Source organism: Gopherus evgoodei, chromosome 6 (genome assembly GCF_007399415.2).
Source record: "Gopherus evgoodei ecotype Sinaloan lineage chromosome 6, rGopEvg1_v1.p, whole genome shotgun sequence".
In the NCBI taxonomy this organism is placed as follows: Eukaryota; Metazoa; Chordata; order Testudines; family Testudinidae; genus Gopherus; species Gopherus evgoodei.
The window spans coordinates 31,015,486-31,043,380 of record NC_044327.1 but is presented as its reverse complement, the minus strand read 5'-3'; positions in this window follow the sequence as shown (position 1 = coordinate 31,043,380).

The following is a 27,895-nucleotide window of genomic DNA, read 5'->3' as shown; positions in this document are numbered from 1 at the left end:
ATGTTTTATGGAAAATGTAGTTTGCCTTGGGTTCCCAGAATCAAAATATTTCTGGTTTTGGCTGAAAACTTCCTTCCTCCTCTGCCCCCATCCCTGAGCATTCAGGGTTTTTTTGGTTTTATCTTAAAACAGAAACTCAAAATTTTCCTCAGAAAAGTTACAAAGTTTAACAAAGGCTGCATCCAAAAGCATTTCACCAGAGAACCACAGCTCAAAAAGCAGATTTTTTGCGAACAACTTCCGTTAGTCAAAAATCTAATTTTCCATTGAAAAATAGTTGACATAAAATTTGCTACCAACCTTAGTACAAACAGAGGTGCTTGAGGCTTCAGTAATCAATGTTTGTAAACATACCAAGTGTCTCAGATGAAAGGCTCTATAAAAACACAAGTTAATATTATGAATTTCCAAGACACTCTTCATAGAAAAAGTGGTTCCATAAGTTACTACATCTGAGCTCTGTCAGAATGGTCTCCATGAACAGAACCCACACACAATCTTTTAATAGCCAGGTTTTAGCAGCATTACAGGTGATGTTTTGGCTACTGGATGTTGAAAATGCTTGCATGAACAGTAAAAGGAAGGAAGTGCATGGACACGTGAACATGTCCAACTGGGGTCCGTGTTATTATATAGCAGAATCTGTACCTTACACAGCACTCTGGCACAAAGAGATGTCTCTCTGCCAGTGAGTAACGTTCAGTGTTATGAGAGTGCCGTACAAAAGAGATATAAATAAATAATACGGAGAGAAGCACTAAACTGCTGGTATTCTAAGAATACATAGCATTGTTAATGAATGTTCAACTCCTCAAGAGTTACTCACATTTATAGAAAATACATGGCAGATCAGCCTCAGAACAATACTCAGTCCTAATTCTGTCATTTCTATGTTCTGCCTTCACAGCCCATACTGTCGTGGTTGGTTGTGCCTGTGTCCACCCTGAAGAGATGGAACAAAAGGCATGCTAGAATCTTAGGCAGAGATGAGGCTCACTATCCCTCTGCTTCTGAGTTTCATAGCTAACGATAGGAAAGAATAATATTTTTCTCATCAGCACCGAAACACTAACGAGGATCTCTCCAAAAAGATGTGAGAGCGAAACAGGATCATAGAGTGTTTCAGCTCAGAGAGACAATGTAAAAAACACATATGTAGACAATGCGATTTTCCGTGTAGGTGCTAAAGTCTTCTGTCTCCTTAACCTCTCACTACTTGCTGTATCTTTACCAGTATCAGTTAACCTTTTGGTAATACCTTCAGGTTTGGTAGCTTTGCTTCCTTCTCCCTGTGGTCAAAAACAGATTTGTCTGTTGAGAACAAAAGACAGTGAATTATGCCAAAGACATCTTAATATCTTAAATAAATGAAAGTTTATTAGAAAATGGAGAGAAATCAGATGAAATATAAACAAGATGAAACATGCTTAGGTCTAAACCTTCCCTCAGACTTCACTCAGGTAGGCCAAAACTTTTGGGAACAGAAAATAATCTTTGGCTATAGCCTTAGCTTCAGTAAAATGACATAGCTCCCACTAGGGCCTCATTTATTTAGAGTTCCTGTCTTTGTGTCAGCCTCGTATGGTGTGTAAAAATCTTTCACTAGCTCTAAGACTTTGGGATGCTGCGATGCCATTTCAGAATTAGTGGCCAACCTCTATATCAGTCCCCTCCTACATTCCTGATAATCTTTCAAATCAAAGTGTGAATCTAAATTTTTATATTAGCTCTGAAATCCTATATTGGATTCATAAAATGTTTGCTCATATACAATACTTTTGGAAAGCAAAATAATCCTTGATCCCTTCCCCATACAATAGCCATGATATAACATTTATTGAAAGCTCTCCTCTCTGTAGTTATTGTTCCAATTTCCTCTCGGCATTTCAGGAGGCCCTTTATTGTGCTAAGATGCTCAGTTACTGTGGTGAATGGTTCTATACAAATACCTAAAATAGATAGAAGAATAGCAAATATTGCATAGCCCACCATTGCATATACCGCAGTTCATTTTCATATTATCCCCTCCTGTGCCTATGACACCTGTGGAGATATTTTTTTGAACGGTCCCACAGCCATTCCCTTTCAGTCCTACTCTTAATGGCAACCCATAAGCCACTGGTCTGCACTGGAAGCAATGCAGAGCCACACTGCACCAGATGGAGCTCAGGGCAGCATTTTGCCTCCCTGAGCTTCCTGGTGTAGAGTAGGAGTGCTCCCACAAGCTACTATGCTGACAGGGATACCATGTGCACTCTGCTGGTTGGTCCAGGATGAGGTGTGCTACAAGGGCATAATTCTGTCTCCTCTCCACCCCTTTTAAAGGTTCTAACAGTTTATATTGGCGCAGTCCTTGCTTCAGGGACTGCAGTTGTGGCTGGCTCCTGTATATGAGGTGTAAAGGGAGGAGGAATTTCCTTGTACCTTTCTCTCTTGCATACTTGTGCTGGCCCCAGTCAGGTCCAAAGTGGCAAACTTTCTTTTCAATTCCTTATTTTTAATAGCACCATGGTATCCACTTCACTAGAGCAGCCACAATAACTTATATTTGTTGTTGTGGGAGGGAGGAAAGAAAGAAAGGAAGAAAGAGAGAGAGAGAGAGAAACACCAGCATGCTTAATGCAGGAGGAAAGCCTGTTTGTGCTTAATACTTTGGAGAAATTGTTAAAGAACAGCCCATCCATGTGAAAACTATAACCTTTATATTGTTGCCAAATTCAGTAAGGCCTAGTCTGATGGGCTGTGTAAGTGCCAATCCTATGAATTAAAGCTGCCTGGAGGTGGTTTCAACTTATACACCCAATTTTTCCAAGACTATAGAACATTTGAGAGAGAATAAAACTTGCTTATTTAAATCAGCTCCTTTAGTCTTTTCTATTTGCTCCAACCTAATTTTTTTAAAGATATGTTATCTGGCAAGTTCTACAAAATCATCACCTAATTCCAGGAGCTGGAATACTGACATCACATAATTAAAAGGGACCTAACAATACTATAAACATTACACAAGGATTATGTATTTTCATTCATATTGAACTCTTCTTCCCAAGAACCACTGCCTTCTATGCCCTCACCTCCTCCAAAATAGGTTTTCTAATAGGAGGGGTACAGCAGAATTAAAATACTCTACTGAGCAACCCTCCTGCTAGGCTGAATAGCAATTTTGAGTAGGGGGGAACCATTAGGGAACCGGGTATTTTTGCAATGCGGTGACATGTATGACATGATATATGAGTGGACGTATGCATGTAGGTGACAGGTATGTATGTCGTGCCATGGTGCTTCTTATTTAAAAGCAGACGAGATTGAGAAATACATGAGAGTCATAGAAGATTTTTTTTTATTTTACTGCCCTGCTCATCAGAATGGAACCAGACAGCAGACTTGAAACACAGTGCAACATGAACACACCTGCATAGCAGAACACAGCTGGTACAGGTATCCATTAGGCTACACGTCATGACAGCATCCCTTTAAACAAGAGTGCTGCATAAAGCATTTTTTTCCATTTGAATTGGACTAAATCCCAAGCTATATAAAACATTGACCTGAAATCAAAAAGGAAACTTTTGTCTAGTAAGCTGGGCACATTCTGGACAAGTTGAGTGCATGCAAGTGCTTTGTAACAAAGTGTTTTTTTACTATAAAACCTTAAAATATATATTCCATAAATGTAAACAGAAAAGGATATTCACTTACAATATGCTTTCCCTCTCTCTAAAAATAGAAGTATTAAAAATAAACTGATGAAAGCAGCAGCAAGGAAGCACTTTTTTGTTTAAAGTGAATCCATATCCATGCCATTCTGTCATAAAAGAATAATGTTTGTCCAAAACAGACCAACTGGGACACTAATATACATTCCTCTTGATTGCAACAGGAGCAGGAGCAGTCCCAGAATGAAGAGGAATGGGAAGAAGATTCAAGCCCATTCAGATCCCCAGCCTAGAATAAAACATATTCTAATTAGTTTATACAAGTTCTCAGCTGCTGAACTGAATCAGTGCACACTTACCTCTTTTCCTTTGGGGTTTTGGACAAAGTTCCACTGAGGTCTACTACAGCAAGTCCCTACTGGTATTGAGGGTATATAGGGTCACAAGTCCTGCAGGTTTATGCTGGCTTGGTTTTTATTTCTGACTACATCACTTATGATTTTACATACCTAACGACAACTCTCATTTCTGGCTGAAAAGTTCTACATTGCAATTGGTAGCAAGTCTTGATAATTCCCTAAAACCTTGCAAAAACACTAGCAATAAGCTCAAACAAATTTTGAATTGCCGTTAAACCTACAGAACCTAGAGGTCTGAAAGTATTAGGTTAAATAATCTCCCTAGATACATATCAAACCAAGATTTGAGCATATATTATTTGGAATGAAATTGTCTATTTCTGTGAGGTATTTAGCCATCTGAACTAAATAATTATTAATAATAGGGAAGTCCACAAAATGACAAAATAAGGGCAGGTAAAGGTTTTCGTTATAAGAATGCTTAAAACTTAGTCAGAAAGCAGTCATATAGCACATGGAAAACCTAAACAGATGCAGCATTTCAGAAAAAAACAAGAGTAATTTGCTTCATTTGTCTACTATCATCCAGGCTCTCATCACACTAGTGAAACCAGATGCCAAGCCAAGAACTCACATAGGCCTCTGCCACAAGAGAACGAATGAATTCCCATCAAAGTCTATGTTATGTTGAGAGAAGTATGGAGGGCCATATCCTCTTCTGGTGTAAATGGGCACATCTTTGAATTCAGTGGAGTTTTTCCCTTTACACTGGCAAAGAATTAGACTCTGAAACTACCTATTACATTATCTAGTTCATCCCCCAGACAATGCATTGTTGTTTCCTAATACAATGCATTTTGCAGTACTTGATCCAGTCTAATGTCAAAAGTTTCACACTACTGGGCTTTTACTATGTACCTTGCCCTTGGGAGTTTCTTCCCCAATTGGTCAGTCTATTTTTTCCCTTTTTTCATTTCATCTCATTACTTAGAGATATATCGCATGGTATCACCCAGAACAATTAACTCTCCTGCCTTACTGTTTATTTTCAACACCTTCTCAAAATTTCAGGAAAAAGCAGGTTCCTCTTTTCACTATGTTAACCTGTAGATACATTATTGTTCTGTAAGTTGTCTCACACTTGTTTCTAGAAGGGCAGAATTAGGCAAACAGGTGTCTTTGATATACCTCATGTGCAACATTTGATCTGGGATGGTGTAGTCCTCTGGTGCATTGTGCAGAGGGCAGAATTTCATCTGGACTGCCCTTTTTTATGCCTCTCTGTTACAGCTGTGTGGAAGGTGAGTTCTACTTTGCCAAAAAGATTTTGAGATTTCATAAACTGACTTTGTCATGAATTGGAACAAAAGCCAAAGATATCAAAATTCTCCATAAAAGAAAAATAAAAAAAATTGTTTTGACTATATTATATTACACATATAATAATATAATAAAATTAAAAACAAAAAGTCATTTCAAAATGCAAATTGAAATGTTTCATACTGAAAATGTTGAAATGGGACCTTTTGACACTGTTAGAACTTTTTGTCTCTGGTTTTCTTTCAAAATGGAATTGCAACGAAATCCCCAGATCAGCCCAATTTCACAAAGCATTTCAGTTTCAATGGACCTGCATATTTTGATGGAATAGGGTTCTGTCAAAATTTCTCTAACCACAGATATACTATTTGTGCTTTGGGATTTATTAATTGTTTCATGCACTATAAGAGGTTTTCAAGTTTTCCTATGTGGCCAGAGAGCGAGTTGTTTCTTGTCTGAATTCTCACACATCCACATTGTGGGCGAAGTTCTCTGCATCAAGCTGGGCCAATTTACATCAGCAGAGAATCTGGCCTTATTTAATACTTTGCTAACTCTTAGTTGCTCCAGATAAATATTTTCAACTTTCTCACCATTATTAGCATTAAGACCTTTCTTCTTCACAAACACTAACTAATTTATCTCAACAACACTCCTATAAGGTAGTTAAGTATTATTAGCCCCATTTTACAGATGGGAGAACAAAGGCATGGAGGAGTTAGGAATTTGCCCAAGTCACAGTGGAAGTCAAATGTCAGAATCGGTATTATACAATTAAGGACTTCCTGCCTGCCAGCTTGATACTTTCTTCACTAGCTGACACCTCTGCCATACTCTCTGAAGGCAATGACCAGTTGTGATCATTTAAAGTCACATTTATTTTTTGTGAGTGTCAGAGTATTAGCTTTGATGTCCAGGGCAAATTCAAATGTGGGCAATACTTTTTGCCTCCTTCAATTCTTGAAGTTCCAACTGGATACAACAGCCAAAATGTTGCTGTCTTACACTCTCTGACTCAAATACATGCATTTGTTAGAATACAAGTGTCAAGGTTCCTTCCCCATTCTGAACTTTAGGGTACAGATGTGAGGACCTGCATGGACACTTCTAAGCTTAATTACTAGCTTAGATCTGGTATCGCTGCCACCATCCAGAATTTTCAGTGTCTGGATCACTTCCTGTCCCCCCAAAACCTTTTCCTCCCTGGGTATCCTTGAGTGATTTCACCAGTTCCCTGGTGAACACAAATCCAAACCCCTTGGATCTTAAAACAAGGAGAAATTAACCAACCCCCTTTCTTTCCCCCCACCAATCCCTGGTGAGTCCAGATCCAATCCCCTTGGATCCAAAAACAAGGAAAAATCAATCAGGTATTAAGAAAAAAGGCTTTTAATTAAAGAAAAGAAAGGTACAAGAAAACCCTCTGGGAGAGATTAGCATACCAGCTACTCTCACAGACAACAGATTTCAAACACAGAGGATGTTCCCCTGGGCACAAATTTAGTTACACACAAAAAAAAAATACCCAAATACCCAATTTGATTCTACCTCTAATTGCATGAGACAGGTTACAAAGAAATAAACATAAACCTATTTATTCCTTTCTAAAACTTACTACTCTGATAAGAGGCTGGTTCCTTGATCTTTTTCACTCTGGCTGAAACTGAAACTCTAAACAAAGGAAAAAATTCTCTCCTTCCTTTTGAAACATCTTGTTCCCTCATTGGTCCCTCTGGTCAGGTGTTAGCTAGGCTAGGTGAACTTTTTAACCCTTTACAGGTAAAAGAGGCATTAACCCTTAACCATCTGTTTATGACAACAAGTCAGGACACTGCCCGCTGCGAATCACACAGGCACTTCTACTACTGCCAGCCTGGGTGGCCAGGAATCTTCGAAAGTTTCTTCAAAACTTTACTGGTAAACACAGGGTTTTAATTAATTTTGTTTTCCTCCTTTTTACTCTGCCCCTCTCCCAGCATCTAGAAGATTTAAAGGACTAGTCCTACCACGTTGGCTACCCCCCCTTGCTACTGTCACCTAATCCTCTCATCTGCATATCTTCCCCACAACAGCAGCCTTCACAGAAATGCAAAGTGCCTCTTGTTGATGACGAAGACGAGAGTAAAAGGAGAAGGGACAACATGCATCCTACCTCCACACCAGAAACCGCTACTCCAGCAGCAACCTTCATCAACTACTTCTGCTAAAGGACCATCTTGCAAATCTTCTGACCTATAGCACAGCACTGCCAGACCTCCAGGATCTGGAGAAGTGGAACACAACTCCTTCAGAAGAATTTCAAACCACATTACCCCAGCCCTTGCCAAACCCCAGCTATCACTGGGTTGAGGAAACTTTTCCCACGAACCAGGATAAATTCTAGAACACCACACACTAGCATAAATCCTAAAACTAGGCATTCAAAGCCAATTGTTCAATTATTAACAATGTGAAACAGCAGAGTACAAGAAAACAACAGCCTGAAGCTGCTGAATGCAAAGTCAGTCATCAAACCAGCACCATGTCATTTTGGATGAAGCACCTGACCTTCCTTGCATAGCTGAGATATGCCACCTCCAGCTGCATTCTCGTACAGCTAGTCCACATGGGATATTCTATGTCACAAGCCAAGACAGATTCCAGAATACACCAGGGGGAAAAAAAAAGAGGAGGTGGAGAAGTAGTTCTACTCTAGCCTCAGCTAAAGAAGACATTTCATTTCAGGAAAAAATATTAGAGTATATCCATATGATTAGTGAGGTGGAGGGCAAGAGACACCTATGACTGCTAATGATGTACACACCACCAGATGGAAACCCTGGCCCCCAGACTCCTTGTCCTCAGTGACCTCACCTTTCACATAGACAATTTCAAGAGCACAGTAGTACTTGATCTTGTGGCCTACAGGGAAATCATGGGATTCTCCCAGGCATCCTTTGGACCTACACGTGCAGCTGGACATACGTTGGATCCTAACTTTAGCCTAGGTCTGGATACTGGAGAAGTCATCAACATACTAGTCTCCTTGCCCGATCACTACTTCATCCAGGCAAAGATCAGAATCTTTCCCACTTCTCATCAGGGTGGTGAGCAACCAAAGCTGGTTTGCCCCCGCCCCATCAAAGACTGAATTTTGATCTATGAACCACCATAACAGCTGAGCTTCTCTGGGACAGCAGAGACCATAAAGTCCAGAATTAAGCACATGAGAGCAAAGGACAAAACAGTCTCAGTCAAGGGAATCTTCCAGAGACGATCAAGTGAATCCCGAGGCTGACCATCTTTAGAAAACAGGACAAAACCTTCCTCTTAAAGAATGTTTTTCCATCACAGAGGACTTCTTTCCATCATAAGTGACTGTAACATAGCATACCGTCTCCACCCTCTGATGTCCAGAAACCTCTCAGGTTCACTAGTGAGTGGCTTCTCCATGTTATTTATTTATATTCTCATCACCACCAATACAGCCCCATGCAGCCAAGTGGTTTCTTGCCCTTTCCCACAGGCCAGAAAGGACAGAGATCTCCCTCCTTTGGGACCTCAGACCATGCTGGGATCAGCTACACAATCCTCTCTCTGCCACTTCCTTCCTATCTTCTTTTACAGCCCTCAGCTGATGGCTAATTGGTTCATCAGCCTTCAGATTGATCAGCTAATTAGCCACATATTCCCCAATCAGCCTTCTCCAGGAAAACTAATTGATGCCTAAGTGATCAGAAGGCTGGCTCATTTGTTAACCTAAAGCACTCTGTCACAACGATGCTCACAATATAGATACCCCTTCTATTGCCTAAATCCTATCATCTCTCTCCCGCACCCAATAATAAACAAACTATCCCAAATATAGTTTTGATTCCCAAAAGAGGGAAGAACCGGAGAGACTCCATAAAATCTGCTAGGGACTTCATTGTTGATATTTATGGTATGTGGAAGACACTCTGATGCTCCCATAGAAAACCATTGGATTAGATTCTGTCCTAAACTGTTGGGAAGCATTGCTGTGCACTGTTAAGTTGGATGCTGAGTTTTGCCCCAGAGGAGGCCACCTGTTTAGTGCTGCATGCAGTATATACAGTTAACACCATCAGCTGGAAAATCTGTAAATCATTTGGATATGTTTTCATACACAAAGTGTTTTAAAATGGAAAATCATTGCTGTAGCATGCTGGAAATTATGTTGTGTGAGGAATGTCCAGTATGATGGTGGACAATGCTTATGAAGTGCAAGATCTAGGGATACTTAAAAACCATCTTAGCACAACCAGTGAATAACGAATGGCCTTTAATACAGGACTAGACCTAAGCACAAGACCCAGAACTGCAGCCCCTGTGTAGAGGGGATTACAGAGACTATTACTGGGCTGTTACCATGATCAACTTGCCAGAAGTGGGAGGAGAGTAGGTGGAGGCATAACTCTTCCTTCTATGTGCTGACAAACGGAGATGGCCAGCCACACTAGGAGCACACCTTAAAGGGATGCAGATTGCACTCCTCCCAGTCCAATTGAGAAGCCTCTGGCTTCTCTTCAGGGGCCAGTGTAGCTCCATGCTTCCCCCAACAGAGCAGTGTGGCCAAATGCTACAGATTAAGCTTACATAAATAGATTAGATGTAAGGCTGGTCCTCCTTTACAGCCTGCTACCCTTTACAGTTCTGCTACCCTTACTTACTTTGAATAGTAGCTCATCATGCCAATATCCCCACTGAGATCAATGAGACAATTTGTGAAGTAAGGCATTACTCTAGGGTGACTAGATGTCCCAATTTTACAGGGACAGTCTCGTTTTTTTGGGGATTTGTCTTATATAGGTGCCTATTACCCCCCTACCCCGTCCCGATTTTTCACACTTGCTGTTTGGTCACCCTACACTGCTCAGAATGAACAGGGTGGCAGGATCCAGCCTTATGAAAGAAACAGTGTGATCCTGAACCAGTTTTATTAAATGGGTGCATAGTGCAAAGAGTCCAGTAGGATTTTAACCTCTACACTCCCATTGCAAGTAAGTTTTCAAATTATTATAATAAAACAAAGAGACAGGTACCGCTCTTTCTCTCCCTCAATAAATATCTGCTTTACAGAAATACGTATCCCTGGTTAAACAATACAGGACATTGTGAGTAGTTATTACTAGCACACTGTGAAGCAGATTAAACTGAGCATGGTTTGATGCTTAATATAAAACTGGGCTCTATAAAGCGAGAAGTCAGAATGCTGTGGTTTTGGCTGTGGAGCCTCACTGGACTTCAGCAGCTCAACTGCTGGAGCCCAAGTGTGATTCCAGTGCCAAACATTTGTCCGCACACAGTTCCTGTTCAGCTCAGACTCAGCTTTGTCAACATCCCTGTGATATAGAGGAAGGCACTCGTTCTCCTAGCCCCACATGTGGAAAGTGTCCCATCTGAATGAAATCATACTGACTGCATTTAACATGCTCCAAGTGAACACTGATCCTAGGACACGGGAGACACGGAAAGAATGAAAAAAACAACAACCCATTCTGCTGCTAATGATTTTCTAATGGGAAAGCAAAGTCACAAGTGTCATGGCTTCCTGTATTCTGCTTACAGGTGTTTCCAAATCTGGCTCCTGATTATTACCACCTGCTGTTTGTTTTTGCAGGGGATGAGTATGTTTAGAGATTAGATAATGCATCTTCTCCGTTTGTTTATGTCCCACATGATGAGGAGTGTTTTTCAACTAGACCCTCTTCCTAGATGAAAATCCCCACACTGCACAGCCTCAATAAGAAGAACAATTATTTACACGTTTATTAGCTATTGTAACATGGTGTATTTATTGTTCAAATTCAATATGTTGACACAGAAACACACACCCACGTTTTTGGCTTCCAGGACCTCATCAGGGCTTAGTTTATTAAAAAATGAAAAACAATGGTACAACTAAGACATGTGGTGATGTCATCAAGTTATCCCATAAGGATTATTTTTCCCAGGCTCATTTTCATAAAATATTCAAACTAGATATTTGTCAATCGAAGATAACAGCACTTTCAGCTAAATTGCAATTATTAATGTTTACAAAACAAGCAATAAATCAGCCACAAATGATAGTGCAACAACTCTAGTTCCTTGCCCCTCTGGATTATACTATGTCCCCATCCCTGTCTAACCCCTGGCCCCCTCAGCTCCACATCCCAATTCCCTTCCCATGATGCTCCTTATCCCCCCATATCCTCCCTATCCTCCACCAGCTCTTCATTCTAGTCTCTCCCTTCCCCCTGCCCCCTGAATTCCTTTTTCCAGTCTTCCCTGTTGCCACTCCCAAGGCCTAGTTCCTCAACCCTACGCATTCCATTCAGGCTGCTCCTCCTCCACACCTTACTACCATCAGCAGCAGTATTGTGAGCACAGGAGAGAATCTCCCTGCCCCTTAGTTCCTGTGCCCAGGGCCGCATCAGTTTCCAGAAGCTAGGAAAAGCAATTGCAGGGAAAGTCCTGCTGCCCTGGGCTGAAGTATGTTCAGTGCACACGGAATCTTCGGAGAATTTAACTGTCAAATTCCAACAAGTCTCTGTTGAACATGTGCAAACTGAGATTATCAGAGGCTCATAATTTAGCCAAATTTGGGCAGATATTCACAGTGATGGCAAAAAGCACATCTTTGACACCAGAACAATTGTCCTGCCAAATTTCCAGTCCTTGCTCCAAAGGATGGAGGCTCTAGAACTTCTCAACAAAACACATGAGAATTTTTAACATGAGCAGAACAACGTATTTTCCCCATCCTTGTTCTGAGAAATGACTAAACCATTTTTGCTCGAGCTTTCACCCAAAAAGTCAGTTTGAGACAGATATGCAGCACAGAAAATTTTAGCCTGAATGGTTGAAGTTTGGCAAAGTTATAAGCAACTGAAAAACAGGATCTTATAATAGGAAGGGTCAGGCAGCCATAACTATTGGCAGTGCTACTTGCACTGCTTATGACATCAATGGAAGTTTGCACTTGTGAGCAGAATATTGAAGTCAAGAGCTGCCCTGTGGATCTGAGAGGAAAATACAGCCTGTAAAAAGTATTGCATGCACAAATGGAGGCAGTGTACAACTGCATATTCAACACAATTGCATGCTGTATTTGGTGCCTGAGCTTAATGAATATATTTGTTTATTTCAGTACTGAAGGCTTTTTTAGACAGTGTTGTGCACTAACTGGCCCCTGAAGACTTTGCTAGCATGCACTAAAAGTTCCCTAGTGTATGTTAATATACAACTATGTGCATGCCAGCAGGGGTCTACATGGACCAGTTAATGTGCAACATATTGGTACACTTTAGAATTCACTACCCTCTAGTATGTATTGCTTCATCATCTAGAGAGACAAGCCGTAAAATGATGATTTACTTGGAAGGAACAGTTGATAAATTATTGCAAATTGAATTACCCTAGAATACATTTAAATTTGAAGTGAGAATTAATGAAAATGAGAGATTTTCAAACTAATAACATATTTTTTTAAACCTGTAAAGATGGGCAAAAGACCCCTCATGTCTCAAAAAACACATACATAGGGGAAAAAAACAAAACCAAAGTGTAAGATAGTATAAAAAGTAAAGCAGAAGAATTCCAATTAAGCATAGGCCCAAACAAAAATCTAACATCTGGACACTCCAAACCCTGAGGAAGTTACAGTATCAAAATCCAGACTTTGCAGCTGCCTCATAACGAGTTGAAGCAAAACCCTGGATCTGAACACATCTGAATTTTAAAGACATTTGGATCTGGATTCAAACTTCACAGCTCTGGCCCATCTGTAACTATAATAAACATGTCTTTGACATGTCTGATCCACTAACACATACTTGAGTTTTGTGGGGCACAAAAGAAAGGTGTTACCACACCATTCTCTTCATACCTGTAAGGAACATCAGAAAATTAGTCCATGTTGTTTCTCCTTAAGTCGCAATAATGCACATACATGTATATTTGTAACTTTGCACACTGTGAGTAGCCCTTTGAAACTAAGCTATATAAAGTAAAACACACATGCAAGTGTTTGCAGGATCTGTCCTAGGTTACAAGTCTGTATATGCATATGGGTAGAGCTGTCTGAATAAAGGCTTTTTTGGTTAGCCAGCAATTCTGGGGTGGGAAAAAATTATGTTGGTCAAACAAACTAAATATTTTGTTCTGACAAAAATAAAAAATAAATCATTTTGATTTTGACTGTTTGATTTTTAAAAAAACATGAAAGCAAATTTTGAAACAAACTCTTTATGATCCAAAAACTCAAAATGTTTTATTTTGAAAAAGTAAAAATGAAATATTACAATTTTAAAAGTTTTTTTCCTGCCAAAACCATTTGCCAAAACCAAAACGAATTTGTGAAACATTTCAGTCCCACCGAAACTGCATTTTTTGCCTAGCTCTTAGTATAGGTAACCTAGTGCTTCTCTCACTCTTGTACGCATATAGCATTACTCATTTGTGATAAGCACAATGGAAATATTAAACATCACCTATTGAATTAAGCGTCTCTTTATAGTGTGTGTTTTCTCACACAAGAGTCAGAATTCTCAACACTGTTTCTAAGCCTTTTAAAAAAATCTTGAAGATATGTGGTATTCACCAAAATATTCTCAATAGTAAGATAAGAACCTTTTCTGTTTGAACAGAAATATGAGCAAAGAACACTTCCTTTTTTCCCTGTTTACTGTTGTACAGATCCATTCGTCCTGTCATGCCGGAGATGAAAACAAAGCTTGTTCAAGTGTGGTTGGATTCTTTTTAAAGTCAATTATTTCACAGAGTGGGAGAACTACAATCGTGCCATAAAAAATACTTCACAAAACACAAAAGACTGACCACAGAGCTCAGAGACTAACAAATTCTGTCCAAAAATTAAATCCATAAAATCTGAACCCCACTGTAATATGTGTGGGACACACAGGTACACTGCTGAGAGAGCCTGAACTTTATTATTTGCCCCAATATCCTCAGAAGAGTGACCATAGTTTCAAAGGGGTGATACTACTGTCACACAATGGGGGTGAGTATCCACTAAACCCAGTGGTTGCTCTTCCCCCACCTCCACCCTCACTCCCATTCCTGAGTATACAGAAAGGTATGCCTGGGATTCTCTTTTCATTGCTTTGATCTCTCATACAGAGAAAACATGCCAGTCAAAACCATGGAGACCTGCCAAGTATTTTTGGTATTTGGAGGATGCTTGGTGTTCTTCTCTGCCTTTAAAGTGAAATTCAGTTCCTGCTGCAGACAATTCACATAAGACTTAATGATGCTCACATTGGCCCAAAGGGTAAAATTTATGCTGGTGCAGAGACACTGCATTTAAGCTTGGGGGGCCCAATCCTGCTCTTGTTGAGGTCAATAGCAGATCTCCCATTGACTTCAATGGAAGCAAAATAGGATTCTTAATGTGGGAGATTAGGTAGTATGCAGATAGTATAAGGGGACTGTACATCATTGATGCCCTCATGCCCAGCTCCTGTGGGACTTAAATTGTGCATAGGCCTTGCTCTGGCTTTCTCCACAGGAATGAATTTCACCTTAAATGCAGAAATGGGCTCTGAAGACTATCCCAAATGCTAAGAACACTCAGAGGGTGCTTGCTTAGATTGACTGTTTTCATTATACTAAAGAGCAAATAAGAAGGAAACCAATTTTCTACAGCCCAAAAAACTTTCGCCCCCTATTGAAGCATATAAAAAAAGCCTTTAAAAAACACACACCATAGAACTTGCTTTAAGGTTTTTTTATGTCTGTTGAGAAAGATATGCATCAGGTAGTAGTGCCAATCACTCAAAAATCATGAACTGGACCCCAAAAAGAAATCTCATGATTTTGGTTTTAAAAATTGTGGGATTCTTCTATTTTTTGAGGATGCACATTTTTGGGACACATTTTTTAGCTTTTTTCTGTAACCATAAAGGCTAGACACTTTGATTTTTTTGAAGGAAGGTGAGATACTTGTATAATCTTTTGTCTCCAGGAGCTGGGGCTTTCAGTAAAACATTACATAGTGCAAGACTCATGATACAATTCTGAAAGTTGCAACTCTGATTAAGTGAGCCAAAACACCAGCAGAGAAATAATCTAATTCCTGTAGTCTCACCATGTAGCACTGAAATCATGTCAGAAGTATCGGCATGGAGAACCTCTTCTCGAAAGTTGATTCAAAATGGGATTAACACTGAACATAATATCCCCCTCTCCACCATCCTTTGGTTTATATAATAAGAGCTGGCAGCAGGTGCAACACCAAAATAAACTTCAGATCATTTAGGCTGAAGTTCATGTCGAGGCACAGGTGTGTAAGTAATTTAAGTTTTGAGGCTTAGTGGAGGGCAAGGAACTAGCTATTGAGTGTTAGTCCCAAGGGTCCTTTTACATTGGCACCAGTATGTTCAACCAAGTCAGCACAAAGGGATTGGATTATTTCAGAACTGAGGAGAAGGAGCCAGGACATTACTTGATTGCACAAGGCGAGACTCTTTTCACTGAAGATCAGGTAAGACGAGTGAAATTTAGATCCTCAGTAATCATGATTAAGGTAATAGGATAACATGCATCTGCTCTCACTGGAGACTGCTACTGTAGCCCTGAACTATCCTTTGCCCATTGAAACATGAAGCAAAACATAGGGTTACTGTTCTATGTATTAATAGTTAAATTGCCTACTTTTCAAACTAGGAATGCTTCATGAGTGATGTGGAAATTAGGGGAGGGGGAATGCCTCCTTTCAAACATCTCACTCACCCTCGTATCTGCAGCCATTTCATTTACAAGATGAATAGATGCAATTAAAGTGGATAGTGGATCTAAAGTTTAAGACAGTGGCAGCAGAATGGATGCCAATTCATGTCATATAATGAGTGATATCTCAGAAGACTGGTAATGAGATATGGTGCTTTTTACATCTAGCTCAAAGTTATCTCAGCCCAATTCCAAATGGACAGATTCCTTGGCACAAAAGCTATTATAACTGTCAATACTAACTGACATCCTTGCTAGCAATTTCAGCAGAGAAACCTAGAACTTAATGATCCTAGAGACTGAGCTACCCTCTTACCCTTAGAAGTGATCTGACAGTTTAGGACTGAGAATAATTGATAAGACAATAAGGGGAAGTTTGTCTGCCATTGGATCTGGGTTTCCACTACTGGTACCACTCATGAGCACTCAAAAGAAAACACATAATAGTGCATTATAGATGTCTTCACATTTTAAAAAAATCAGTATTGGAGCTTGGAAAATGACAGAAAGGCCAACATGAAACCACAATAAATAGAATACAGACTCAAACAATATGTAACCCGCTCAGGCATTTCAGCCACACTGGGCTAGTGACTAGAGCACTGGGGTCTCAGGAGACAGAGGTCCTGTTCCCAGTTCTGCCGCTGGCCCTGGCTATGTCACTTCACCTCTCTGTGCCTCTGTTTCCCCATTTGTAAAATAGCAATGATATTTACCTCCTTAGTAAAGCAATTTTAGGTCTACTGCTTATCTAGCTGTTCAAAGCTAAGTATTACTAATTGTTTACTAGAATATGGTAGCTGACTTTTATTCCAGACGTTGTGCCAAATTTCACATTGTGTAATTAAGGTAAAAAAAATCTAATTATTCAGTGTATCCAGATACGCAGGACTGGATGAGCAGTGCTGAGCGCAGAGCTGGCTGGAGAAGTGCAAATGCGACATTATACCACTATTGTGGCTCTCTGATTGTGGAGGCACTTTGTAAGTTAGAGTAGCTTCATAGCCACTCTAAACTAAGCCTGATTACTTATGGTCCTAACAGTTAGTTCCAGTAGCTGGGAAAATGGAGCACAGATTTCAGAGGGGTAGCCGCATTAGTCTGCAGTAAAAACAAAGAGGACCCAATCACATCAGCCACCATCAAGGGCTCGTTAACTGCACATCTACCAATGTGATATATGCCATCATCTGCCAGCAAGGCCCCTCTGCCCCGTACATTGTCCAAACCAGACAGTCTCTACGCAAAAGAATAAACGGACACAAATCAGACTTCAAGAACTGTAACATTCAAAAACCAGTAGAACACTTCAATCTTCCTGTACACTCAATAACAGACTTAAAAGTTACCATTCTTCAACAAAAAAAACTTCAAAACTAGACCTCAACAAGAAACTGCAGAACTGGAATTACACCTCTACCTCGATATAACAGTGTCCTTGGGAGCCAAAATATCTTACCGTGTTATAGGTGAAATTGTGTTATATTGAACTTGCTTTGATCAGCTGGAGTGTGCAGTCCCGCCCCTCTGGAACATGCATTATATCCAAATTCGTGTTATATCGAGTGGCGTTATATCAATGTAGTGGTCTAATTTGCAAACTTTACACCATCAAATTAGGCCTGAATAAAGACTGGGAGTGGCTGGGTCGCTACAAAAAATAATTTTCCCTCTGTTGATACTCACACCTTCTTGTCAACTGTTGGGAATGGGCACATCCACCCTAACTGAACTGGCTTCATTAGCACTGACCCCCCACTTGGTAAGGCGACTTCCATCTTTTCATGTGTTGTATATTTATACCTGCTTACCGTATTTTCCACTCCATGCATCTGATGAAGTGAGTTATAACCCACAAACGCTTGTGCTCAAATACATTTGTTAGTCTCTAAGGTGCCACAAGGACTCCCATTTTTATATTTCTATTTTTTTTTTTTTGAGCACAGAGATGCTCCAGCCATGGCCTCTATGCAGGGCACTGTAAGGAGGGGTTAGCCCACACCAGTTGGAGATTCCACTTAGGAGGTATGATCCTGCACCACTGAAGTCAGCAGGAGTTTTGCTATTCACTTCCGCAGAATCAGGATTGAGACCATGATAGGGGAACTCCCAGATAGCTAATTAAACTGGATTTAGGATGCCGTTGCTCTGTCAGTTCAGCACAGAGGAAATTTAGCTGACCCAGTAATGGTCCCAGAGTTGTTTTGCACGTTAAAAATATTTATCTTATTTCATACATGCCAGGCTGAAAACAAAGTCAAGAACACTTATTAACACTTATTGAAATAAATACATTGAAATAAGCAACATCTGAGTAGTTTGGCTGATTTCTAATTGTAATCACACAAACCAAATGGAATTTATTGCTTCCTTCAGGCTAAGATTTTGGCTGCAGTGTTTACTACTCAAAGGTGCAGAAAAGTAAGAAAAGGAATAGCAGTGCAGTGAGGTTAGGTAGATGCTGCCCTGCTAAATAACTCTTTTCTAGGGAAACTCTCACGGATTCTATACAAAGGACACCTGATCACAATGATCCAATATCCACTCCTGAAAGATTCCTTGCAGGTCTGTGTTGTGAATAATTCCATAGCATTCCTCAAGGTTAGTGAGAGTTAAATTTAGTAAGAGAAAATAGTCTGCATTAAAAAAAGTTCCCCTCAGGGCTGGCTCCAGGTTTTTTGCCACCCCAAGGGGAAAAAAAAGGGTTGGAGTGTTGCTGCTGAAGCAAAAAACAAACAAAAAAAAGCTGGAGTGCTGCCGCCAAAGTGGAAAAAAAAAAGAAAAAAGAAAAAAAAAAGCTTGGAGTGCCACCCCTTGAAAAGGCCACTCCAAGCATGTGCTTGGAACGCTGGTGCCTAGAGCCAGCCCTGATTCCCCTTCAAAGTTCTTCTGTTAAAGTGAGATTTTCATACTGGAGTCCCTCAACAGGACAATATCCTGCCACTTGTCCCAAGGATCCAACCTCCAGAAAGAAGCCTCCTACCTTAATTGACCATTTTAAAAAGTATCCCTCAGCTTTCTAGTAAAGTTTTGTTTGACTGGCAATTAAAGGCATCCACTGCTAAGCGACCCATCTTTGTTGATCTCTTGGGTGGTCACTTAAGACCGATTTCTCTATATTTATATGCAAAATAATGTAGCTGGCCCATCATTTTCTATATTCCATTTGTAATTTGTTATCTGACATATTTGTACTTAGATAAGAACTTATTCCCTGACAACCATAATCCTACATTTATGACATTGCATTGTGTTGCCATAGAAATTAACATAGTGTTACAAATACAGCATTATTACAACTTGATCCAATTATCTAGTCGGAAGATGCTATGGCCTGGAAAGGAGCAAAAGTCTATTAAACAAAGATATCAGTAACTAATAAACTGGGCAAGAATGGTTTTGAGAAAGATGTGACTGCATTGTAAGTGGATTTGATTGATAAATTTGACACAATTGTAATGTTTCCTCTATTATGAGTTGTATTTTATGGCTTGATCCTATTCTGGCAAAAATCCCACTGCTTTTAATAATGCAGAATCAGGCCTTTAAAGAAAAAAGGTCATATTCCAAGATGAAAGAGGGTTTGGAGAGATTGTGAGCAGTGGAATACCCATTAATGGTCCTTTGGATAGCCTACTTCTCCTAGAAAACTGTCACTGTCTTTTAGAAGCAGCTAGCTAGACATAGTGTACACACATTGAAAAGCACCCGGATATAGTTCATACATCCATAATGATCAATCAACTCAGACATGAGTCTTGGAGGGGGAGGCAAAAGACAGTAATGGGTGGAGGGAAGAGATTAACAAGAAGTAGGATTGCCAACTTTCTAATAGCACATAACTGAACATCCCTGCCCCACTACATGCCCTGCTCCTTCTCTGAGGCTCTGCCCCCACTCACTCCATCCCATCTTTTTCCATCGCTTGCTCTCCCCCACTCTCACTCTCTTTCACTGGGCAGGGGCAGGGGGTTGTGGTGCTGGGATGTGTGTGAGGGCTCCGGCTGGGGGTGTGGGCTCTGGGATGGGGCCAGGGATGAGGGATTTGGGGTGCAGGAGGGGTCTCGGTCCGGGAATGAGGGGTTTGGGGTGCAAGAGGGGGCTTCAGGCTGGGGCAGGGTTAGGGCTCCAGCCCAGTGTGTGGATTCTGGGGTGGGGCCAGGGATGAGGGGTTTCGGGGGCAGGAGGGGGCTTATGGCTGGGGGAATGGATTGGCTTGGAGGGGGTATGGGGCATAGGCTCTGGGAGGGAGTTTGGGTGTGGGAGGGGCCTGTGGGCTGGGGCAGGGGGTTGGAGTGCAGGAGGGGGTGTGGAGTCCTAGCGGGGCTTACTACAGTTCCCAGGAAGCAGTCGCCAGGTTCCTGTGGCCCCTAGATGCATGAGTGGCCAGGGAGGCTCTGCAGCACCGCATGCTGCCCTCGCACCCGCAGGCACTGCCCCTGCAGCTCCCATTGGTCACGGTTCCCGGCCAATGGGAGCTGCAGACCCGGCACTTGGGTAGGGGTACCACGCAGAGCCTCCTTATGCCTACAGGCCACAGGGATCTGGTGGCCACTTCTGGGAGCTGCACCTACCAAGGCAGGTAGGAAGCCTCCATTAGTTCCAGGCCTCGGCTGCACTGCTGACCAGACTTTTAACAGCCCAGTCCGCGGTGCTGACTGGAGCCTCCGGGGTCCATTTTTGACTGGGCATTCCAGTAAAAAAATGGACACCTGGCAACCCGAGCAAGAAGCCCTGAATATGGTTGAAGTCACTTCAAAATGGAACTGATGGGTGGGGAGCAGGCATCCCAGGAAATAATATTTTGCAGTGAAACTTCAACTTCGAACCTATTGCGGACTAAACCAGACCACTGTGTAGTGTAGTATCCCTTTAAACAATAGGAGCAATAGAACAGCAGAGTTAGAATTCTGAAAATTTCCATTGAAGTTAGGATTTGACAGTTGGACTTCAAATGTTGGTTCTTAGAATGTAGGGCTCCTGAAACTCTGCCAAGTAGGGCAGGATGTATCCTACATGGCCTTGGGGAAGGAAAGTTCTGAGCTGAGAGAGAGAAGTTTTGAGAGTTAGTTGACTCTGTCTGAAATAACACATGGGTTGTTCTCAGGTGGGGAAGGAAAGGCAAACCAAGAGAAATGAGAAGGATAGGACAGAAAGTAACTAGGCAAAGAGAAGAATAAAAAGGCAGAATGGAGAAAAAGAGTTTAAAATGTATTTATTTGCCTGAGGGAAGAAACTGAACACAGAGAAAATGTAGGGATAGAACCAAACAGGCTTTTACCTGCAGAACACTTGAGAGAAAAACTAATGGAGATAATAATTTACTAAGTCCCGAATTCTGTCGTCATTAAAATGGAGTTCAGAGCAGGCACGTCGGCTTATAGATATGCAGTTTTGACACTAGCTAAAGTTATATCAGTCATTAAATGTGACCCTCCCTCTGGCACAGAAACATAAGCTCCTGCAGACTCCTTGAGTCTAACACATAAGGTGAATTTACAAAACGCTATGCCAGCTAGGATTGGCTGCAAAGTTGAACTGTATTGTCACGAGGCTTTGAGGCCCTAAGATGAAATGGAACTAGATGAATGAATGGATATTCGGGAGCTCAGTAACCCTGTCACAGAGTGAGATACAATGTAAAACAACAAGTGCTGTACACGTATTAGATTAAATGTGGTCAGTAAAAACTATTCCCCATTATTTTACAGGGGATGTGCTCAGAGTGGCATGCTATTTCATGTTCTCTCGTCATGCCCAGCCAGGAAGTATGTGTATAAGCAGACTCAGTAGGGTTTAGACTTTAATGTTCTGTCAGACTTCTTTGTAGATAGTGCTGGGTGTGCCAAGCAAGTATTTAGCTAATAACAGACATAACTGGAAAAGATCTATTTGAACACTGAGTCTACGATGCTAAGTATAGGATTTAGAGACTCACCCAAAGACCACTGAGGTCAGTTGAAAGATATCCATTGAGTTTAACAGGCTTTGAAGGACATATCAAATCCAAGCTTTGTCTTAGGGCTAGTCTATACTACTGTGATACACTGGTGCACTCCCATCGACATAATTACTCCCCCTCAATGAGAGATGAAAGCTATGTTGGTGGGAAAGCGTCTCCCGCTGATGTAGCATGGTGTAGACACCACTTTTAGTAGATGTTACTGATGTTGCTCAGAGGGATGGCTTTTCACCCAAGTTGAATAAATTAAATAAATGGAAGGATTATTCTTCACAGGTACAATAGCTGTGTTATAGTTCAGCCATGCAGGAGGATTCAGGTGCCCATTCATACATAATGGTAACAGTTGGAGAAAATTGGCATTTGGAACTAAGGGAAAGAAATGATAAAGTAATTAGCATGCATATATAGCAGCATTCCACAGCAGCTCTTAAAGTGCTTTACAAAGGTGGGTGGCATAGGGAAACCAATGCACAGGAGGTTAAGTAAGTCAATGCTGGAACCAGAAACAGATCCCAGGTCTCTTGGCTCACAGTTATTGAATCATTTGGCAAAGTATGTAGGCCATTTGTTGACCAAAAGGAAATGCAGAGAAAGTAGATAATAATTTGGGGTGGAGAATATAGATCTGTCACTGAGATGGGTAAGTCTGCTGTATGCAGGTGGATTACATATTTTTGTAATATTTCTTTTTTCTGCAATGAAGTATTTCTTCCCTGATCTAGAGGATTCCAGAATACAGGGCCTAGCTATTTACAGTAATCACTTACCATACTGGTATAATGTGGAAAAAACTGGAGTAAGCAAATTCAGGAGAGATGAAAACTGTGTTATGAATGCCTAATGGACAGTATAAGAACCTATTGGCCAGATTTTGAAAGATCTCAGTTATATCAGTGTAAATTTGGAGAAATACAAGTGAAACTAATTGCAATTCTACATTTACTTTGGTGTAAGAGAGATCAGAATCTGGCCCTGTGTAAATAAATGATCCCTCTGAATGACACAGAAAGTGTTTTTAATTAAAGAGAAACCAAAACTGGAACAAACCACATGTCTGGAATCCACCTCCTCTACCGGAACTGTAAGGGTATGGATGAAATACAATGTGGTTTAATATAAAGCATGGTTCTGGTTTTAAAAAATCAAAACCCAAATAATGAGATTTTGCAAAATAAAAAGTACCTCTAGTATTAGCAAAGAATACATATGATTGACTTACCTCTCTAAAGGTATGATGCCTAGGGATACAAATTATTGCAGATTTTTTCATGCATATTGTTTTTAAGGGTAGGCAATCCATGAACAAAACAATTTATCAGGGAAGAAAAATGAGAGTTAATTATAGGACTATTAGAAAGTTTAAATTCTTATTACCACCTGGTATCCTGTAAGAGAAATTTGTAGTAAATGGAACTGTGAGTATAATGTGGAGTTTTGATTTTACCTAAACTAATGTCTGTGTAACGTTTGGGAAATGGAAAAGCTCTATTTTAGTGCCATTATTAAAATGAACAATTAAAGATATGCTGAATATCTAGATATTAGATAATACATTACGGTACCTGGTATATAGTGTGGGGTAGGGGTTAGACTAAACAAAGGACTTGAGAAAAGGGTTCACTTCTCAACTCTGCCAATGACACAATGTGTGACATGGAGCTCTGATTTCTGCCTCAGATCTATCCTCTGATGGGTTACTTTGAAAACCTTGGGGAAGAAAGCATAATGAGTGCAAAATATTAAGGCTAAAGTATTACAGCCACTCATGAAAAGCGAATACAACTTAGATTTTCACTGGTTAATAGATGCTTTCATTGGAACAAAGCAAAAATGAAACAACCTACTAAACACTGTTTAGTGCAAACAATATTTCCCTCTTCATCTCTGAGATTCTTGCAAGGTACTTTGACTGGATGACATGTAAGCCTTGCCACTGCACTACAGGTATGTGCAGATATCTATTCCTCTCTGTGTTGGCCTAATGCCAATGGCTCAAAATTGTTAAGTAGCTCAGAGGAAGACAAAGCCTGCCTAGTTTTGCATGAGAATGGGCATGATATAATTTGTTAAAAGATCTCTCATTCTTCCTTTTGTCCTTCTTGCCATCCATCAATTGCTTTGATATATCTCCAGCCAAAAGCCTGTGTGATATTTTACATTATATTCTTTTCTCATTTACACTGACTTCAAAAATGGTTTGCAATACTCCATTTCAACAGTTCCCCACATTTTTCTCTCTCTTTTTATATTGGGTAGAAGAGAGAACTGATTTTTCTTTCCCCTGCTACATCAGAAAGAACTAGGACAATGGAGCTTCTTTTATAAACTGCAAATATGCAGAGAATCCAGAAGGTGTGCTAATGCTGCTTGGACTAGGAATGTTTCTTGTAACAGAAAAGAGAGAGCTTACACATGAGCAAGCCAGAGATCCTGAATATGATAACATTAAGAGTTATTCCACTGTGCAGGTAGAACGTAAGGTTACAAGATTTCCAAATACTGTGGATGAATATATTGCAGTTCCAGTTAATGTGCTGTCACATTCATTAAATAATTGTAAAGGTATGTTCTGTGTGGGGAATAGATTTCCTGGTTCCTCAGTTACAACAGCAACTTTTATGTCAGAAACTGAAAAAGATTCAACCGGGTAAATTTTCAGTTAAGAATATGTGTGGAGAGGCTGAAGATGGTTGCCTCCATCATGCCAAATGGCCTTTTTCCATGTTGTAACCTCTCCTATTTGAGATATATATAAATGAACATGTGAGAATCTGAGGCTCACAAAGCACTGACCAAGGCCAAGTATCACAGAAGGAAATTCAGTGCAAGCTTTATCAACAATGCATCTCAGTCCTGCTCCACATCACCTCTGTTGTTCCAAGCTCTTGAGCAAAGATTGCCAGTCACGGTCAGTCTTACCATATTAAATTATGTAGGCAAATGTGTGGTCAAATGCTAATTAGGGGGCATGGGAAGGCACATGCTTGGGATAGTTTGTGTCTGAATAAATGCAAATTTGCAATATTTTTTTATTAGAGGACACTTGTCAAGTATTGGGACAGATGGTGCATAACAGGACTCAGCAGGAGTTAATGGTGGCATAGTCTGCACCAATACAGTGAATGGTGTAATATGAAAACCTAGACAGAACTTTATCTGCACAAGTCTCCTATTGCACAGATGGCTTCTCCTCCTCCCCTTCCCCACCCCACCCATCTAGTTAGCCATGCCACAAAGCTTCAACCAGGTGATGTTCACATGAACTGACTTTTGCAGGCTTGAAAAGAGTGGGAATCCCATTGGCTTTCCTCCTATCCTTCTGAGATATTTGGACATCACTACTCTCACTCCATTGTGCCACTGAGCAGAGGGAGGTCTGACGTGACCCTGGATCTATGTGCCCACCTGAAATGATTCCAAGAGCACACCTATTCAGGAAAAAAAACAACATTCATCTTAGTTAGCTTAGCTATTTCATGGGTTCTGTTCACACTGAAAGATCAACACCCTGTACATATTTGCAGACAGAAAAACAATCTGGCAACTTTTGGAAAACTAGTGAAACCATATCCAGTGTGATTTAAATTGCAAGAGAAAATAATTTAAAAATCAGTATTCATTCTGGATTGAAGAGATACCTCTTCTTTATCATTAAGAAGTTCTGCCTTAGAAATGTTCATCTGTAGCTTTTTAAACATTCCTCCTACAGCTATCTAGCTAAAATTTTAATCTGCCTACTACTCTCAGAAGTTAAACTCCAATATTGTCACTGCAAATTGGTATAAAGGCACTATGTCTATGATATGCTTTCTCTGTGACATTAATTTGAATTGCAGCATCCAAAGAGTGTCATGACTGCTAGTATGAAAGGCAAGTTTGGGGGAATCTCACCTGATATGCATCATAATATATTGCTCCCAGTGTGGAATTACAACAGCACTTTATGTTGGCTTTCTTACTACTGCAGAAAATGTCAGTATGACAACTTCAGAGAACATAAGGGAAAAAGATGGAGAAATTAAAATTGAACAAAGGATCCTAAAGTTGGAATTATCAGGGCAGATGAGGCAGTGATCCATCTTCTCTAGTATCCAATCTGACTGTGGCCAGATACTTCCAAGAAAACCCATAAAAAGACATTATGGAATAACCTCTAGTTCATATTAGGATTGAGTATTTGTGTTACAATAGCACCTAGAATATGTGGGAAGGGAGTGAAGATTGTCAAGTAATTCAAATTTAATATGGATATAATTATATTATAGGAAATATGCTTTAAAGTGCATGATACACTTAATGAGATGGCCTAGCATGGTGGGAAACTTTTTCCTCTGTTTTCCTGAGCATATCGTTAAAAAGTGAAAATATAGAGGGGCGCAGTGTCTCTAGATTTGCTCAGAATCATGTAGTTGATCAGAGGGTTATTGACTTGATAATGTAATTAATGGACCTGGAAAATTCCATTACAGTTAAAAGAATAAAAGATAAATTTTATCGTTCATAGGATCACATTTGCCCCTTAAATCCTACTGGCGTTACTGTCCCTTCCAAGCAGAACAGTGTGCCTGTATATTGCACCTTGAAAAAACAAACAAACCCCACTACAGCACCAGTAAACACTCAGACTCTTCAACAGTGACTGCCAAGCCCATTTACCAGCACTCAGACTTCTCAGGCAAAAACAGTTAATTAAAAAAAGTCAACTTTGTACGGCAGGAAACTCAGAGTGGCTGAGGAATTGACCAGTTCCTAAGCCTAGGGAGACAACAGCATGTAGAGCAGGGGATTTCCTTAGCCAACCTAGCAGAATGGGAGCAATGCTATTTATTCCCAGGCAAAAAGAAAGCTCCAGTGGCCCACTTCATGCCTGGTAGGCTACAGATGCCAGAAATAATGCTAGCCACACAAATTTGCCCACAGGTTGGTGGGTGGGTGCTTTATTGCAGCCTTTTGGGAGCATGACCATATCATTTCTATGCACAAATACAGGCAATCTTCAGTTGACAGCTAGGGAATGTTCATTCTGGAGGCAGATAAATCCTATCCCTGTTTAGTTTCTGCTACTTCCATGTCATCCAATCTTATTTACTCTCTTGGAGTTTACCAAACGCGCACCAGGAAGGCTATATCTAGTTATGTATATTTTATTGTTATTTTACAAAAATACATGAGGAGGTGACTACAACCTGTGGTGTTTAACATGCCCTACAAGCTCGTTTTCCTGAGAATTCCAAACTTTCCCCCAGCACACAGGTAAAATCAAATTGATAGAAAACAATATGGTGTCCTCTAATGGACAGTCTCAAAATATGAATGAAAGATGTTAATCTGTTAGGGACTGTGTAACAATTATGTTATGTCAGACATTTTATAACTATACCAATTACCCTGGGTGGTAGGATGGATAAAAGAAGAGGTAGTTCCTAAATGAAGGCTCCTAGAAGGCATGAGAAGAATGCAATGCAATTGCAGGAAATTCTGGAGCTGATACAAGAACAACTTCATCTTGGTGTCCCTGACTGTCACAATAAAACCATGCTACTTGCTGTTAAATAAATAAATAAATACATAAGTTTTGGCAAGGATATTAATGCAAATGACTTTGGCAAGAGCCACCCACACAGAAGAAATGTGGTTTGAACAGATGGGGGAGAATGGCTCTCCTATCATTAGTCTAAAACTTCTATCCCATCAAATGAAAATTCATTAAATACAGTTTATTGAGAGATCAATTTTAGTGGCTACATCAGAGGACCGAGAGTGAAGAATCCTGAGTTCTAGTCTTGATTTCACATCTAGCTTTCATCTGACTTTTGAAAATGTCACTCATAGCCTCATCTTCAGAGGTGTTGAGCAGTCAACTG